This window comes from Rattus rattus, chromosome 7 (assembly GCF_011064425.1).
Source record: "Rattus rattus isolate New Zealand chromosome 7, Rrattus_CSIRO_v1, whole genome shotgun sequence".
NCBI lineage: Eukaryota > Metazoa > Chordata > Mammalia > Rodentia > Muridae > Rattus > Rattus rattus.
Window position 1 is genome coordinate 38018708 of NC_046160.1, and position 16041 is coordinate 38034748.

Below are 16041 nucleotides of genomic sequence, written 5' to 3' on the forward strand. Positions count from 1 at the left end.
GGAAGCACTTTCTAGAAGCTTCCTGTCTTAGGATTTAACTGCTGTGAACAGACACTATGACCAAGGCAACTCTTATAAGAACATTTCATTGGGGCTGGCTTACAGGTTCAGAAGTTCAGTTTATTATCATTAAGGTGGTAGCATGGTAGAGTCCAGGCAGGCATGGTGCAGGAGGAACTGAGTGTTCCACATCTTCATCTGAAGGCTGCTAGGTGAAGACAGACTTCCAGGCAGCTAGGATAAGAGTCTTAAAGCTCACACCCACAGTGACACACTTACTCCAAGAAGATCATACCTACTCCAACAAGACCACATCTCCTAATGGTACCATGCCATGGGGCAAGCATATACAAACCACCACACTTCCCTAGCTCCCCAGCCACGTCCCCCTCTGTGCTCTCTAGCACTCTGCCTGTTTCTCTTATGGATCTGAGGATGTCTGTTTACAGTTTCAATAACCAACCCAGGCTCCTTCATAGAAGGAGGGCAGCCCATTCATTTGCACATCTGCTATTCCTTAGGGGTCCACCTGGCAAGATCTAGCTGTGTGTGATATGCAGTCGTAACACAAGGTGGGTCACTGAATACCTGCTCTGCTCCATCCACTCTCCTTTTGCAGACAAAATAACCTCTGAGTCTCATTCTTCAGATCAGGACCATTCTGAGGCTCAGGAGAGCAGCACATAGCCCACGTAGATTCATAGATTCCTAAGTATGCACCAGCTGAGCCCCACACAGTGTGTGTGTGTGTGTGTGTGTGTGTGTGTGTGTGTGTGTGTGTGTGTGTGTCTATGTTGCTCTGTACATGGGTGCTAGGGAATGAAATGCTAGTCTTTATGCTTGGGCTGCCAGTGCAGCCAAGACCTGGATTTATTTAGTATTCATACTTTTTTTGATTTTAGAACTAAATTATTCACATCTTCAATTGACACTGGGGCACAGTAAACATTTCCCAAAGGAAAGAATTAACACTCAGAAGCAGACACATGTAGGGCAGCCGCTGGGAGGATACCATAGTACTCTGAGGACCGGACTTCTGGTAGACCTCAGTCTTTCTGGGAACCCTCGGTTGGTGTGTGCAGGCCAGTTTCCACTATGTTGTCAGGGAAACAAGGTACCTTGTCATAGCTGCTTACCACAGCAGGGCTGCCAACACTTACCACACCCAGCTTGCATGCCACGCTGGTTTTGTGTTGTGGGTTTGTTCTCTAGGGTGTGAGGGACCGCCTCCGTGAGCTCATCTTTACTGGTCTCTGAGTGCCACCCATTGATGTGCCTTGGCACCGAGCTTTCGCCACTGGCTCCGGGGAAGAACTAGAAGGTTGAGAGTCCCCACCCACGTGTCCTGGTCATAGATTCTTGACATGGAGGGCAACCATCAGATTTGGAAGTAGAAAGTTGACTCGGAGACGAAAAGCCAAGAACTCCCCCTTAGTTGGGCACGGTGTCGTATGTCTGTAATCCCAGCGCTTGGGAGGCAGAGGCAGGTGGATCTTTGACCTTGAGGCCAGCTTAGCCTATAAAGTGAGTTCTAGGACAGACAGGGATACACAGAGAAACCCTGTTTCAAACAAAACGAAACAAAATAAAAGCAACAAAAAAAATTTCCTCCTTGACACTCCTTGGCCCAGCCCACCCCAGCCTTTTGGGAAGTAACAGAGGCTTAGCAGTCAAAGCTGAGGCAGCAGAAGGTAACAGACCTGAGAGCTCAGAGATTTGGGTCTGAATCCTGGCCCATTGTTAACCCCGCTTTTCAAAATTGAGTTCTGTTCTCTTGGTCATCAAACACTTACTTTGTGATGGGCCCAGTGCTGGACTCTGGGGTCACCCAGATAAGAAATATTTTCTTCTCTTGTACAGATCACAGTTTGATGGGGATGTCAAGCATGTTCCCAATATGACAGCAGTAATGAATGAGTCCCTCTTAGCTCTTCAAACTCATGACTGCTCCATCCACAGGCAGCAAAGGCTTCTTAAGAAATGCACACTGCCCCCAGGGCAGCATGGCCACCAGGGCTGGCAGAGCTCCTTGGATGGGAGTGTGTCTGCCTGAGGCCTCGAGCTGTGACACGTCCTGGCCTACCTCAACCCTGATGATGCTGCTGTCAAAGGGATGCTCTGTCCCTACCTGTTTCGTCCCTGCCAGTTGGGCTGGAGGCCCAGTGTAGCCCAGGGCTAGACACACTGGGTAAGGGGGCCTGGCTCTCCCTTCCCACAAGTACTGTAGGGTTTTCTAAGTAAAACGTTTTTATTTATAACAAAAAAAAAGAAAGAAAGAAAGAAAGAAAGAGAGGAAGAAAGAAAGGAAGAAAGGAAGGAAGAAATGCACACTCTCTTGCATGAGTGGGCATGTAGCCTGACTCTCACATTTCTTCAACAAACGAGGCTACTGTAAGCAAGTCCCTTGTCTACTAGCTCCTCATCTGTGAAATGGGCAGATAGAGGCTGTACATATAGGCTTGGGTTCATCTCACTGAGTTCTGTGTATTTATCTGGAGAATATACAAACTTTCCTGGAAGATTTGTCTTCCTTCAGCATCCCGTGTGGATGGAACCTTTAGAGGGACCAGTGAGGGACATGATGGAGGGGCTGGCCAGGAGCAAGGGGCGTGGCTACGGAATGAGAGCCGTCCACCGTGCAGCTACTGAAATTGCTTGCGCACACTCTGCCACTGAGGACTATGTCCTGTGAGGATGCATGTCATTGAAGGGTGGCTTTGAAAATAGCCACAGGACATTGCAATAGCTGTCCTGATTGGTGGCAGGAACTCTGACCGGGGAACGCCAGGCTTCAGACTGGCAGGTTTCCCCCAGGGTCCTTTCCTCCTACCTCCTTGCCTGGAGCCTGAGTCTGGCACAGTGTGGGCTTCAAAGGGCACAACTTGAGAGCTTTGAGAGCCACTATTATGAGTAGACTCACAGCCGCAGCCACCAGCTCTTTCGGAAATGCTCAAAGGCATAACCCTGAGTTCCTCCCACATCTAGCACCGATAGGATTGTCTAAGAGCTCAAGATCCTTTCTGAGACCCAACATCTGGGCTAGTCTGAAATCTCATGGGGCTTTTCATCGAAGGGTCAAAGAGAGAGAAGGCGGTACCACTTGCGTGGTCCGCTGTAAGTATGATAAGGGTCCATTTTACAGATGCAGGAATCCAGGACGCCAGAAAGCTTAGAGTCGCAGGAATATTTAGAGATTCCTGATACTTCTGAGGGGATGTGAGGACGACAATGTCAGTATGTTCTAAGCTAAAATAGAAATGAAATTATGTAAACATGGTACCTTTAAAGAAACTACAGTGCACAAATTTCAGGAGAGTGTGCACATGAAAAAAAAGAGGCTCTATCTATCTAAATGTGTGTGTGTGTGTGTGTGTGTGTGAGAGAGAGAGAGAGAGAGAGAGAGAGAGAGAGAGAGAGAGAGATTTACATATGGATGTGTGTATAAGTATTTGCATATGTGGATACATTTTGGGGGATACATGTGCACATGTATGTAAGCCTCAGGCTAGCATCAGTGTCTTTCTGGATGGCTTTCCACCTTCTATATGAAGGAGTGTCTCACACTGAAGTCAGAGCTCATAATGATTGTGAATTATCTGTCATGTCAGCATACTTAGAAGACTCCCTGTCTTTGTTTCCCACATTATGGCACTGCAGGCACTCCTCCATTCCTGCCCAGCTTTCACATGGGATTTGGGGAGGAACTCTAGTTCTCACATTTATGTGGTAAGTGCTCTCCTCACTGAACCATCTCCCATTCTCTACCCCTGGCCCCATCCCCAGCAATCTTCTCTCCTTAAGGGGAAGCCAGTCCCAGAGGGTCATGGTTACCCAATTCCAGAGTGATCCTGTCTTGACCAATTACGTAAGCATTTGAACCCTGTCATCCAATAAAGCCACATTCTGGCAAGGACATGAATTTCAGGGAGACACTGTTATCCAACCCAGGGTACAGGGCAAGGATGGGAAATGCCAAGGCTGTATAATAATGCACCGAAGCTTCGGCCCACAGCCTGCTGATGCTCAAGAGGAAGCAGAAGCAAGGATGGAGCTGGGCCAGAGCTCTGTGAGCATTCCTGGGGAATCTGCCAGGCAGGGCGATGCAGAGCAGTCTGAGTGCCTGCTCTCTGCTGTGGTCATCTGCCAGGGCTTGGATGGGAGCTCACATCTACTGTCAAAGTACCCGTCCCCTTCCACCTCAGACTCAGCCCTGCAGCACTGCTATTTCTGAAAGGTACAAACCTGTAAGACTTTGTCACTGAGGCATAAGGTTATATACACACTGTTGCATAACCCAGAGCCTCTGCACACCCCATACATTGTATTACACACACATACACACACACACACACACACACACACACACACATCCTACAAACCCACATCTTCTACAGAAACCATATATTATACACACTGTGCATGCACACTGTCTTAGGGTTTTACTGTCATGAATAGACACCATGGTCAAGGCAAATCTTATAAAAACAACATTTCATTGGGGCTGGCTTACAGGTTCAGAGGTTCAGTCCCTTATCATCAAGGTGGGAACATGGCAACATTCAGGCAGGCATGGTGCAGGAGGAGCTGAGAGTCCTACATCTTTATCTGAAGGCTGCTAGCAGAATAGTGACTTCCAGGCAGCAAGGACAAGGGTCTTAAAGCCCACACTCACAGTGACACACCTACTCCAACAAGGCCACACCTCCAAATAGTGCCACTCCCTGGGCCGAGCATATACAAACCATGACACACACCAAGCACCACACACATACCATTTGTACACACACATACCCACATCTTTCACATGTACTCACTGTCTCCCTTTATATATACCACATATACATATACTGTACATAGCCATGTCCTCCACACCTACCTCAAATTCATGTAAACACCAAACATGTGTAACACACATATACACACCTCTACTTACCCCAATATTACATGCACACACAATCTACACATACCACATACTGTTTGCATCTAACATGCACCATACACAGCACCCCCGACACACACACATGCACGTCATATGCATATGCTATCCTACCACATTTTCACTATTCTCACACATAAACACTACGATGGCATATACTACTCACATTCCACATCATATAAGCCTACGCCATTAATACTCACACCTATACATTCCCACCCCATATGCACATAGCACACCCAAACCACACATATGCCCAGAGTGCGGTCACCTTGTAGCTAAGCTTAACACAGGCATTCGGGATCAAGCTTGTCCCATCTTGGTTCTCATGCTTTCTTCCTGATGATCTTGGGAACTTGCCAAGCTGTATTGTGCCTCAGTTTCCTCGTGTATAAATGAGTTACTAAAAGGAATCTCTGGCGTTGGAAAGGATTAGAAATAATATTAAGCTTGCTCTTGACCTTGGTGCCTACTTTCTGCCCACCTCACTGTCTTGGTCAGTGTTCTAGTGCCATGGCCTGACCATAGCAACGCCTATAAAAGAAAGTATAAATTTACAGTTTTAGAGGTTTAATCCATTATCATCGTTGCAGGGGGCATAGCAGCAGGCTTAAAAGGCATGGTGCTGGAGAGTAGCTGAGAGTTAGAGCTACATCCTGATCTGTAGGCAGAGACTGACAGACAGACAGACAGAGGCAGAGGCAGAGACAGAGACAGAGACAGAGAGAAAGAGCCTGGCATTGGCTTTTGAAACCCCAAAGTTCACCCCCCACTGGGTGAACACTTTCTCCAACAAGGTCATACCTCTAATCTTTCTAATCCTTTCAAACAGTTCTACTCTGTGGTGACTAAGCATGCAAATACCTGAGCCAATGGGGACCAGTCTCATTCAAACCACTGCACTCACTTTCCCTGTTGGGGCCCAATAGCATCACGGTGAGGTACTCTTTGGTAAGGGCTTTGAGAATCCAAGACACAGTGGCAGTCAGGGCTACAAGTGTCCTCAAGCTCCAGGAACTGACAGGAACTAACAGGAATGAGGGTTTCACATCCTGAAACAGCTGTTCAGAAGTGACTCTGAGGGCAGGGGGACTTCTTACTGTGATTTATCACGCTGGAGATGATGTTCTGCTGAAAGAGAGATTAATTGGGAATGTACATGTTTAGTAGGTCACTGTATTTAAAAGCATCCCAGTGTAGACAAGCTTCACCCTGGCTTCTCTGCTCTTTGCTGGCTGAACTGGTCAGTTGTTCCTGTGAGTGGCTACTTTTATGGGTGCTGACACTTCAGACAGTCACTCTTGAGCAAACAAATGTCTTTTATTTATACCTCAGTTGCACAAAAAAAATCTCAGAGGGTGGCTGGCAAACATAGACATACACACATGTATACCACACAAAGACACTCATTCAATATACATACACATACTCCCATATACATAGATATATCACACAATCTCATATATATACCATACAACATACACATAAATCACACAGTGCTCTCATATATACTATACACACAACACACATGGCATACTATATACACACTCACACACATACCACATGCAGAGTACACATACAACATATATACATGTGCTCACTCATGCACAACATACTATCCTTGCTAACACACACAGGACACGCATGTTAGTGCACACGTGCACGCACACACACACACACACACACACAGCCACTCACATTGAAGAGGCAGGTATGGTCTATTCCAAAGACTGTAAAAGAGTTTATCTGTGTGTACGTATCTGAACTGTATTAGCAAGAGACTTGTTTCAAAATATGTTTTCAAGTAGGGTCTCCACATGACCTTTAATTCCTCTTCCAGGGCATTAAACTCATCAAACTTCCATTGCTACATTTGTCAAATGAGGACAGGAGGATTGCTGTAAAGGCCTAACCTGGACATGTCCAGGCATACAAGGTCTCTGGCCTAGGCAGCAATAAGCAAGTAATTGGCTTGTTAATCCTCCTCAGAGACATTTATCAGATATTAATCTTTTGATTTGTGAATGTATTTTGGAAAATGTTGGTTCAAATACAAGTATCTTTCATCTGTCATGAGTGAATTAGGAAAATATCGTTCTATTACCTACTCTGTGGTTGGTCATGACCTGGAGGAACCTGGAGGAAGAAGGAAAACGATCATCTTTGGTGTGTTCAAGGTCTAGTGGGGGACAGGTACGGTGGGTGGAGCCTCCAGTCCCCAACCCTCTGTCAGTCCCACACTGTCCCTAACAGACAGCACAGGAGCGGGACTCTGACCCCGCCCTCTTATACTCTGCAGGCTGTCTGAGCTCACACTGAAGCTGTCAAGGGTCTCGGGCGCTCACGCTATGGTGAACCTGAACATTACTGCCTTTGGATAGCTCATCAGTTCACTGCCCACTCCATCCTTCCCAGCATCTTTTCTGGGGGTTCTTTTTTGGCACAGCCTATATTTTGTTCATCTTGATTCCATGGCAAAGTTAGGGTCTGGAGTCGGTGCCCAATCAGTTGATCTGAGTTGTATGCATGGTTTCCTTTTAAGGCAATGGTTTTTATTTTAAATATTCCCTATTAGTATTTTTACAAAAAGAAACTGTCACCAGGATGGGTGACCATTTACTCTGCTGAGAAGTGAGATAGTGGTGGGTGGGGGACAGGTTGTCATCATGGGCTGCCAGGGCCCAGTGCAAGCTGAGCCAGCTCCTGCTGTCCACCCTGCACCTTTAAAAACAAAACCATATACTGTATGTATGTTGTATGTATATATATATATATACACATATATATGTAATATATATATGTATGCATGCATGCATGTATGTGTGTGTGTATGTATGTATGTAAAGTATTTGTGTGTTTTTGTATGTGGGTGCCACTGTGCTCTCGTGTAGGTCAGAGGACAATTTTCAGGAGTTATTTCTGTGCTTGTACCATGTGGGTTCCAGGGATCAAACTCAGGTTATTGGGTTTGAGGTCAAGAGCTTTTAATCATTGAGCCATTTTTCTAGCCTGACACCTTTGACTTCTAGCTCTCCTTTATGCTAGAGCCTTGGTGCTCAGCTTTTTTGGCAAGTCACTTTGGAAAGAAGAGGAAAACGTGTTTTTGAGAGTGTTTTTGGGAGGATCCTCCCAAAGGGCCAAGGGCAGAATGTGCACTGAAGCTCTGAGCTGTTGGAGCTGAGGTGCTCTGAGCTGTCCACCGCCATTTTGAAAAATAAAAAAACAAAACACAAACAAAGAACCCAGAGGAGTTTTAAATTTTATTTTCTGTGTGTGAGTGTATTGCCCACATGTATCTACACGTACTGCGTTCATGCCTGGTGCCTGTGGAGGTCAAAAGAGGTCATCAGATCCCCTGACACTGAAGTTACAGAAGGTCGTAAGCCATATAACATGTGGTGCTGGGAATTGAACCTGGGTCCTTCACAAAAGTAACAAGTGCTCTTAACCACTGAGCCACTTTTCCAGCTCACAATCAAAGGCCTTTAATGAATAATAGCATCGCCTCACCCCACTCCCATTAAGCACAGTAAGCCGGATATCGGCAGCCTGTGTGTGCAGTGAGTAGAGGGTACAGGGGTGATTTCGAATCTTCAAACCATATGGGTTGGACTCAGAACCAAGTATTCATAGGGAAATACGGGACTTTTCAATGCTACTCAAGAGAGGGACTGTAAGTGTGGCTTCTCAGACCCATGGGAACATCACAGACAGATAACCCCAGCTTCTGACTCCTAAATTCCTCTATGAGGCCCCATCTCCCTAATTAATAACAGAGACTGGCAGAGATATAAGGAAGGCTGGGAGGCATGGGCATCTAGGGATAAGTGATTTTGGTTCAAGGACTCTTTGCAGAATTATGTTGCTCTAACAGACATCCTATACTACCTTCCCTCTTTTTCCCTGTTCCCTGATGTAAAGATCTGGTGGGTATCCCAGCATCCTCCGGCTCCCACTTCCTGTCCATCACTGGGATGGCTAACCCTACCTTAGCCCCTGCCTTTTGCAGAACCAGAAAGGCACAACTAAAGTCACAGTAGGAAAGGACACTGCCTGCACCCCAGTGTCTGTGCCATCTCTCCTCCACAGTAATGGAACTTCCATCCCTGTTCCCAGACTAAAGACTATTTCCGCCTCCCTTGCAGCTATGTAAAATGTCACTGGCTGAACCTGAAACAAGTGGACTTTAACTTCTGGGTTATATCCTTCAAGGCAGGTAGAATAAGCACCTTAGGGTGGGCAGAGCAAGAAGACAAAAGGCAGCTGGACCCCCAGTGTAGTCGGAGCCATGGTGTCTGCTTGGATATACTGTTCAAGCTACTGTTATAAACTTTTAGAGCACTTGCTGCATATATAGAGACAATCTTACCGTCTTGGCCAGTTCAGATTCGATTGTGCTCTGAGTGGACAGAGTCTCACGTAGCTCAAACTGTCCTCAAACAATAGAGGAAGACTTTGAATGTCTGATACACCTCTTATATTGACCTCCCAAGTACTGGAATTACCGGGCACTAGGATCACAGGCCTGTTCTATCGTACCTGGCTTGTGTGGTGGAGAAGCAAACCTAGGGCTTTGTGTACCAGCTAAACACTCTAAAAACTGAGCTGTGTACTCAGACAAGCCTCTGGATTTACATACATACATACATACATACATACATACATACATACATGTATGCATGCATGCACACACACATGCACGCACACACACATATACATATATGATTTTGGGACTGAAAGCCACAGTGGGAATATGGAGGTTGGAGGACAACTTGGAAGATTCTGTTCTCCTTTTCTCTTTGCAAAGGCTCTGGGGATCAAGCTCAGATCCTCAGTCTTTCTTGGCAAGTACTTTGACCTGATGAGACCTTAAAGCTCTGGATCTGAAAGGGCCTCAAAGGCACCTTGTTTATGAATAGCAACTGCTGTGGTTTGAATAAATTCCTTAGGAGTTCATAAGTCACAGACTTAAGTCCCAATTCATGTTAATGTATCTGGAGGTGATTAGGGTTAGAGGAGGGTGGGCTCCACAAAAGGTGTAGTGACCTTGAAACAAGACGATAGGAGATGCAAATTGTCTACATAATGCCCTCTGTCAAATTATGGCACAGCCAAAAGGATCCTCACCAGATGCGATAGCTACAAGCTAAACGAGCCTCTTTTCTTTAAAAATTAGCCAGCCTCAAGTTTTTTTATGTTTTAAATATATTTTTATTTTATGTGCATTGGTGTTTTGCCTACATGTATGTCTGTGTGACGGTGTCAGATCCCCTGGCTCTGGAGTTACACAAACAGTTGTGAGCTGCTATGTGTGTGCTAGATACCCAGGTCCTCTGGAAGAACAGCCAGTGCTCTTAACCATGGAGCCATCTCTCCAGCCCCCTCAAGTTTTTAATATAATATCAGAAAACTGACAAGCATAGCATCCACAGGAAGGAAGATAACGAGCGAGAGGCAGGTAGGTTTGACGGCCAGGACAGAGTAGGGGCCCGATGACCTGGTGCAGAGGTGTAAGGGATAGGCAGGAGATATCACTCACACAGGCTTAGCCCTGAGCCTGGAGCACTGTCTGCCGTGAGCACCACTAGGATAGGAAATGCTTTGGATCAGTCGTAGAACATGGATTTGATAAAATAACACCAAGTTCAGCCCAAAGCGGTGGGGGCATTTTCCATTGCCCCTGCTCTGGGCACCATACACAGCTCTGTCAGCCTACAGAGGTGGAAATCAGCCTCCCCATTGAATGGTTTTTGTTCGTTTGTTTTTTTAAAATGTAATACTGTTTATTTAACTTCTACATTTCAGCACTCTAACCATGCAACAAAATAACAGAATGTTGCAAATTGCGTTTAGGTACAGAGGGTTCTTGAACTTCCATTGCTGCAGTAGTTCTTCGCTTTGCTGACAAGTTCTAGTTTCTTTTAAAAGTTTGAAATCTACTCCGCTTAACTAAAGAAAAAACTCCAAACACTTCTCATGCCAGCTGACCCCTCACTCCTCCACAACTGAGAATGTCAGCAGCGTGCTATGCCACTATGTATAAAAACAAGACTCCCTGAAGCTAAACGGATGCCCACCGCAGGTCAACAGGTCCAGCCTCACATGCTCGCCCTGAGCTACGGCCCCTCCAAAAGGCATCTTCCCCTCACAGCCTCCACGCCAAACAAGGAGCATCAAGACTCTGTCTGGGCTGTTTTGTTCTCTTTACAAACTGTAGATGTGTACAGTTGACAACTTAGGAGTTTTAGTCAGTAGCCATAGAGTTAACACTTCCTTACGAGTTGAGAACAAAATGCCAGAAACATCTTCAAACGCCCTGTCACACCAACAGCAAAGCGCACTAAGCAAGGAGGACGCGGGAGTACCTTTTTATTTTAAAAATGTTTGGAGCTTTGTACAACTTTGATACAGTTTCAGGGAGCTCCGGACACCCACGGCCACTTCATGTAAACCACTGACACTTTGAGAAACTACAACATGATCGTGATCAAATCTTGTAATTAAACCTAACAAGGGCAATAGGCACAACTCAAATAGGAGAAGTGTCAATCACAGCGCTTCCCTACTCTAAGGTACTCACAGGGAGACAGAGGTTTTATTCATCTTCTTCCTCCTCCTCCTCTTCTTCCTCTTCCTCCTCCTCTTCTTCCTCTTCCTCCTCCTCCTCTTCTTCCGCCTTTTTCCAGGCAACTTTAGCAGGACCCTTGATGCCCTCAAACTTCCCTTAGGCTTACAGTCAGCAGCATCCTTCTCATACTTCTCCCTCAGCATTGCTGCCTTGGTAATGTACGGCTGCTTTTCACTGTCACTTAAATTATTCCACGTCTCACCCAGCTTTTGGCCACATCTCCAATGGAGAAGCCAGGGTTTGTGGATTTGATCTCAGGACGGAATTCAGAGCAGAAATCCAGACAGAGGTCTTTTGGGGGGCATTTGGGTCCTTCTTCTTCTTGCCTCCTTTAGCTGGCCCATAACCTTTCATCTCCTGATCATAGCGTACTTTATCCACATTTACCATTGTCTAATTTGCTAGACATTGTCTTCCACCTCTCAGAGGACTTCTTGGAAAACTCTGCAAAACTGACTGGAACCTCTGGGTTTTTCTTCTTGTGTTCTTCCCTGCACATCTGCACAAAGAAGGCATAGCAGACATCTTGCCCTTTGGCTTCTTGGAATCACCTTTAGCCATCCTGACTGTATTGTTTGCTAGTCTGGGCAGCACAGGTGGTTGAACGGTTTGAGCCTCCACATCACTAGGTCCAGGCCGGCTACAGCCAGCTACACACTGCTGGGGTTGCGGTGGGGGTTTTCAGGCTCTGTGATCTATTTAGGTGTCAGTCCCTATAGGAGAGGCCAGCTTTTCCCTTCCCTTGTCCTGCAATGTCCGGCCAACATCATCCAGGAAACAGCTTTCTCAATGCCTTCCTCTTGGCGTTTCTGTCTCTCTCCTGGAATGCACTGGACAGAGGGATGGTGAGGAGCAAGGGGCTCGTGTCGATCTATTTTTCTCCATTCCAGGCTGGCAGCAAAGTGCAGGACATGGATGTGGACTCAGTACATTTCTGATGGAGGGGCAAGGACTCAAGTCACTTGCCACCAAACTCCACATGATTAAAAGTAGATTAGTCACACAGTTATGCAGGAAGTCTCTCAGGGACACCTGGGACAGAGATGAGTACCGTCACTGTCGAGAGGTGTCGAGGACAGTTGTCAGTGATGGCTTCTGGAATAAGGCTGGAGGATGTGGTGGTGTTAGTCCCAGAGCATCAGCCAGCTTGGGCAGGAAGAGCCTGGGCTGATGATTCTGACACTATGTGAGTGTTCTCTGATGACTGCTACAGTAATCATAGTAGGAATGGCGCCTTGGACATCTCCTGAGGCAAGCATGTCCATTTAAGGCACTGTTTCTGGCTTCCTGATCTCCACGAGAGCCTCGAGCCACTGGGGGCTTGTAGGGAATGTTGCAGACCTGGAGTCGGAATGCCTGGGTTTGAGTGTGCCTCGGGGAAGGAGATTTGCCACAAGTACTTTCCGTAGTGATGCGGAGTTGATTCAATGAAGAAAAAGAAGGAGGAGGAAAAAGAGGAGGAGGAGGAAGAGGAGGAGGAGGAAGAAGAGGAGGAGGAGGAGGAAGAGGAGGAGGAGGAGGAGAAGGGGATTATTATTATTGTTGTTATTATTATTATTAATATTATTATTATTATTATTACATGCCTTTCTTTTGAGAGAGGGAGAGAGAACAAGAGAGCAAGTGAGAGAACAACTGTATGTACACACACATACACACACACACACATACACACACACATTTGATGTTATGGGCACACATGTGAATGTTTGTGTGCATATGAAGGCCCGAAGTTGGTGTTTAGAATCATCTCCATTGACCCTTTACTTTATCAATTGAAGCAGGGTCCCTCAATTGAACTTAGAGCTTGCGGGTGTCCTTAGCCAGCTTGCTCTGGGGAATCCCATCTTAGCCTTCCAAGACTGGAATTACAGGTTGGCCACCTGTAACGGCTACCGCGACCACACTGCATTTGTACAGAAATCTGCCCTCTGGGTCTCACTGTTGCGCAAGCTCCTTAACCACGGAGTCATCTCTTTAGCCCTCAAATGTGGGTTTTTATCTGAGGATTGCAAAATTAGATGAAAGGGCACAAGATCAGCATCAATCTTGCTTAAGAGGAAAAAGCACTTAGATAATAAAACATACAGGCAGGACAGACAGCGTTAGGTGTTTGAAGGGGACAATCAGGGTCCAATAGAGGGTGACTTTTGCCTTGCCTTGAGTTTGCATTTTAAAATCTATATGATCTGCTATTGTTTCGAAATGAAATACCCCCTACAAGACTGTCTGCTAAAGGCTAGGTTTCTGGAGCTGGGGGTGCTGTTCTGGAAGGCTCTGGCAACGTCAGGATGTAGAGCTGAACTAGAAGTAGGTTGTCAGGGACATGTCACAGGTTGACGGTGCTATCTTTCCCACAAGCCCTCTCTGTCAGTAGCTCCAGCACTCTCTCTGGCTCTCCAGAGAGCAAGAGCTTCCAGAAGCTTTTCCTAGGGATGGTGTTAGCGGGTTTGTTTTGGTTGGTTGGTGTGTGTGGTGTGTGTGTGTGTGTGTGTGTGTGTGTGTGCTGTTTTAGCTTGACTAATTAGAGCCCCTGAAGTATGGTCTAGCTTCCAGGAGCTCTGTAGTGTCCAGAGCCCAAAGCGGGCCCTGCTGATGGCTCAGTGATGCCCAGGCTTTTGGAAGCTAGAGTGGTACATATGAGGTTTTGTGGGCTATCGATCCTCTCACGACTGTGCTCTGGCAAGAGAAGTGTGTGTGTCCAGGTCAAGGACCTTCTTATCTGAAGGTCCAGATCAGTTTGCCTTGTCCAACCTCAAGTTCTCCGGATTCAAGATGGAGATAGCAGGAAAATAGTAGGTCTGTGGGAAGCAGTTTTTGAACACTTTGGGAGAGACAGATGAGAAATGCTGGCCCATTTAACCTCTTGTGCCAGCATGGCAGATTTTTGATCTCTTTTTAACATCTGGAAGCCAGTGGTACATCTGTTTCCTCTCACCACTTCCTAGTGCTCATATAGGGAGAACCCAGAGAATGGCTTACACAAGACGGCACATGGGGACCCATGGCAGGCATCTGAATCTGCTATTGTGGCATCCTCAGCACTCAACAGGAGATTTTAGTATGGACTGGTTAGCAATTTAGCTTCTCCATAATCTTTTTTGGTACGTTTACACAAATCAAATCCCTACTCTCCCTACCACAGCCAATGGGTGATGGTGGTGGTGTTGGCGATGACGCCACCTAGGTCAGGACATTAGGCAGTCACATTTTAAATCTCAAGAGTCCCCCACAGGCTTCTGTTCTGCATACTCGGTCCCCATCTACTTCTGCTTGTTCGATGCCTTGGACCCTTTAAGGTAGGGCTGGCTTACAGAATTAGGTCACTAGGGCAAATCTTCAAAGTGTGGGGCCAGGCCTTTCAGTCTCTGCCGGCATCTTCTCTCACATGTGCCTGAGGCCCTGAGCTCCTTTCTGCTCTCCCCTCATGACCACTGAAACGCTCTGAAACAGAGAGCTAAATGCATCTTTCTATTTTGTCCCAGCAGTGCAAAATAACGGATATAGTTCTGGCAGGCTGGATGAGCCCCACTCTGTAAAAGAAGAAATTGCCGCTGGAGCCTGAGACCCGGAGGTGTTCCAGGGCAGCCTCCACCCCTCTGGGCTGGACTGCAGGTGTTTGCATAAGGTCAGGCTTTTTATGTGAGAGGGAGGCCCTCGCGTTTGCACAGCAAGCACTTTACCCAGCCATCTCCCTAGTTCCTTTATACCACTATCAGTTCAAACACAGAACATACACCTGGGTTGAGTTTCAGATAAACAGTCTGCGTTGATTTTAAGGGAAGCATGTGCCCTGTGATAGTGCTTCTTTGTTTTTTTCTGCAGAACAGAGCTCCTCAGACCCTTCACTAGAAAGCCTGCCACAAAGTAGCATTTGATGAGGATAAACAGCAAAACAAAACAAAAAGCAAGCCTTTACAGAGGCCATATAAATGACCTGTGGTGCCTTTCCTGTCCTACCTTCAAGCCCTTCATGCCCCCAGTGTCCAGAAGCCTTATCTGCAAAGGGCTAGATGGTAAATACTTCTAGCTCAAAGACCACACAGGTGGAAACTGATCAGGTCTGCCACTGAGGAAAGCCAAGGCCGGGGTCTGATATAACTTTACTTATGGAGGGCATGGTTTCCCCCAGGGGGTTGCTGACACCACCCTTGTGATGGTAACCGGTCTCCATGCAGTATTCTTGATGGATTTGCTCATCTTTAGCTAAAAGTGTGGGTATTTTGCTTCTGTGTGTCACCACAAAGGCAGCTGTGGGGACCACAGGCCTGGTACTCAGCCTTCTGGGGGATTTGCCTGCCCACCTAAACTCTATGAAGTCCCTGTGTTACCGCAAAGCTGCCCTTTCTGCCACCAGACACGAGTTCCACCCACCCAGAAAAACTGGCTACTGAGTACAATTACTCCACCCTCTACCAGCAGGCATCACCATGGCAACCTGTAGCTCAGCCCTGCAGAGCCCCATATGCTTAAAAAA

At 46.7% G+C, this 16041-nt stretch overlaps 1 pseudogene; it reads right to left on the reverse strand.

The window, feature by feature from the left end:
- Window positions 1-11552: 11552 nt before the first annotated feature.
- Window positions 11553-12125, reverse strand: LOC116905619 (annotated as a pseudogene).
- Window positions 12126-16041: the final 3916 nt, after the last annotated feature.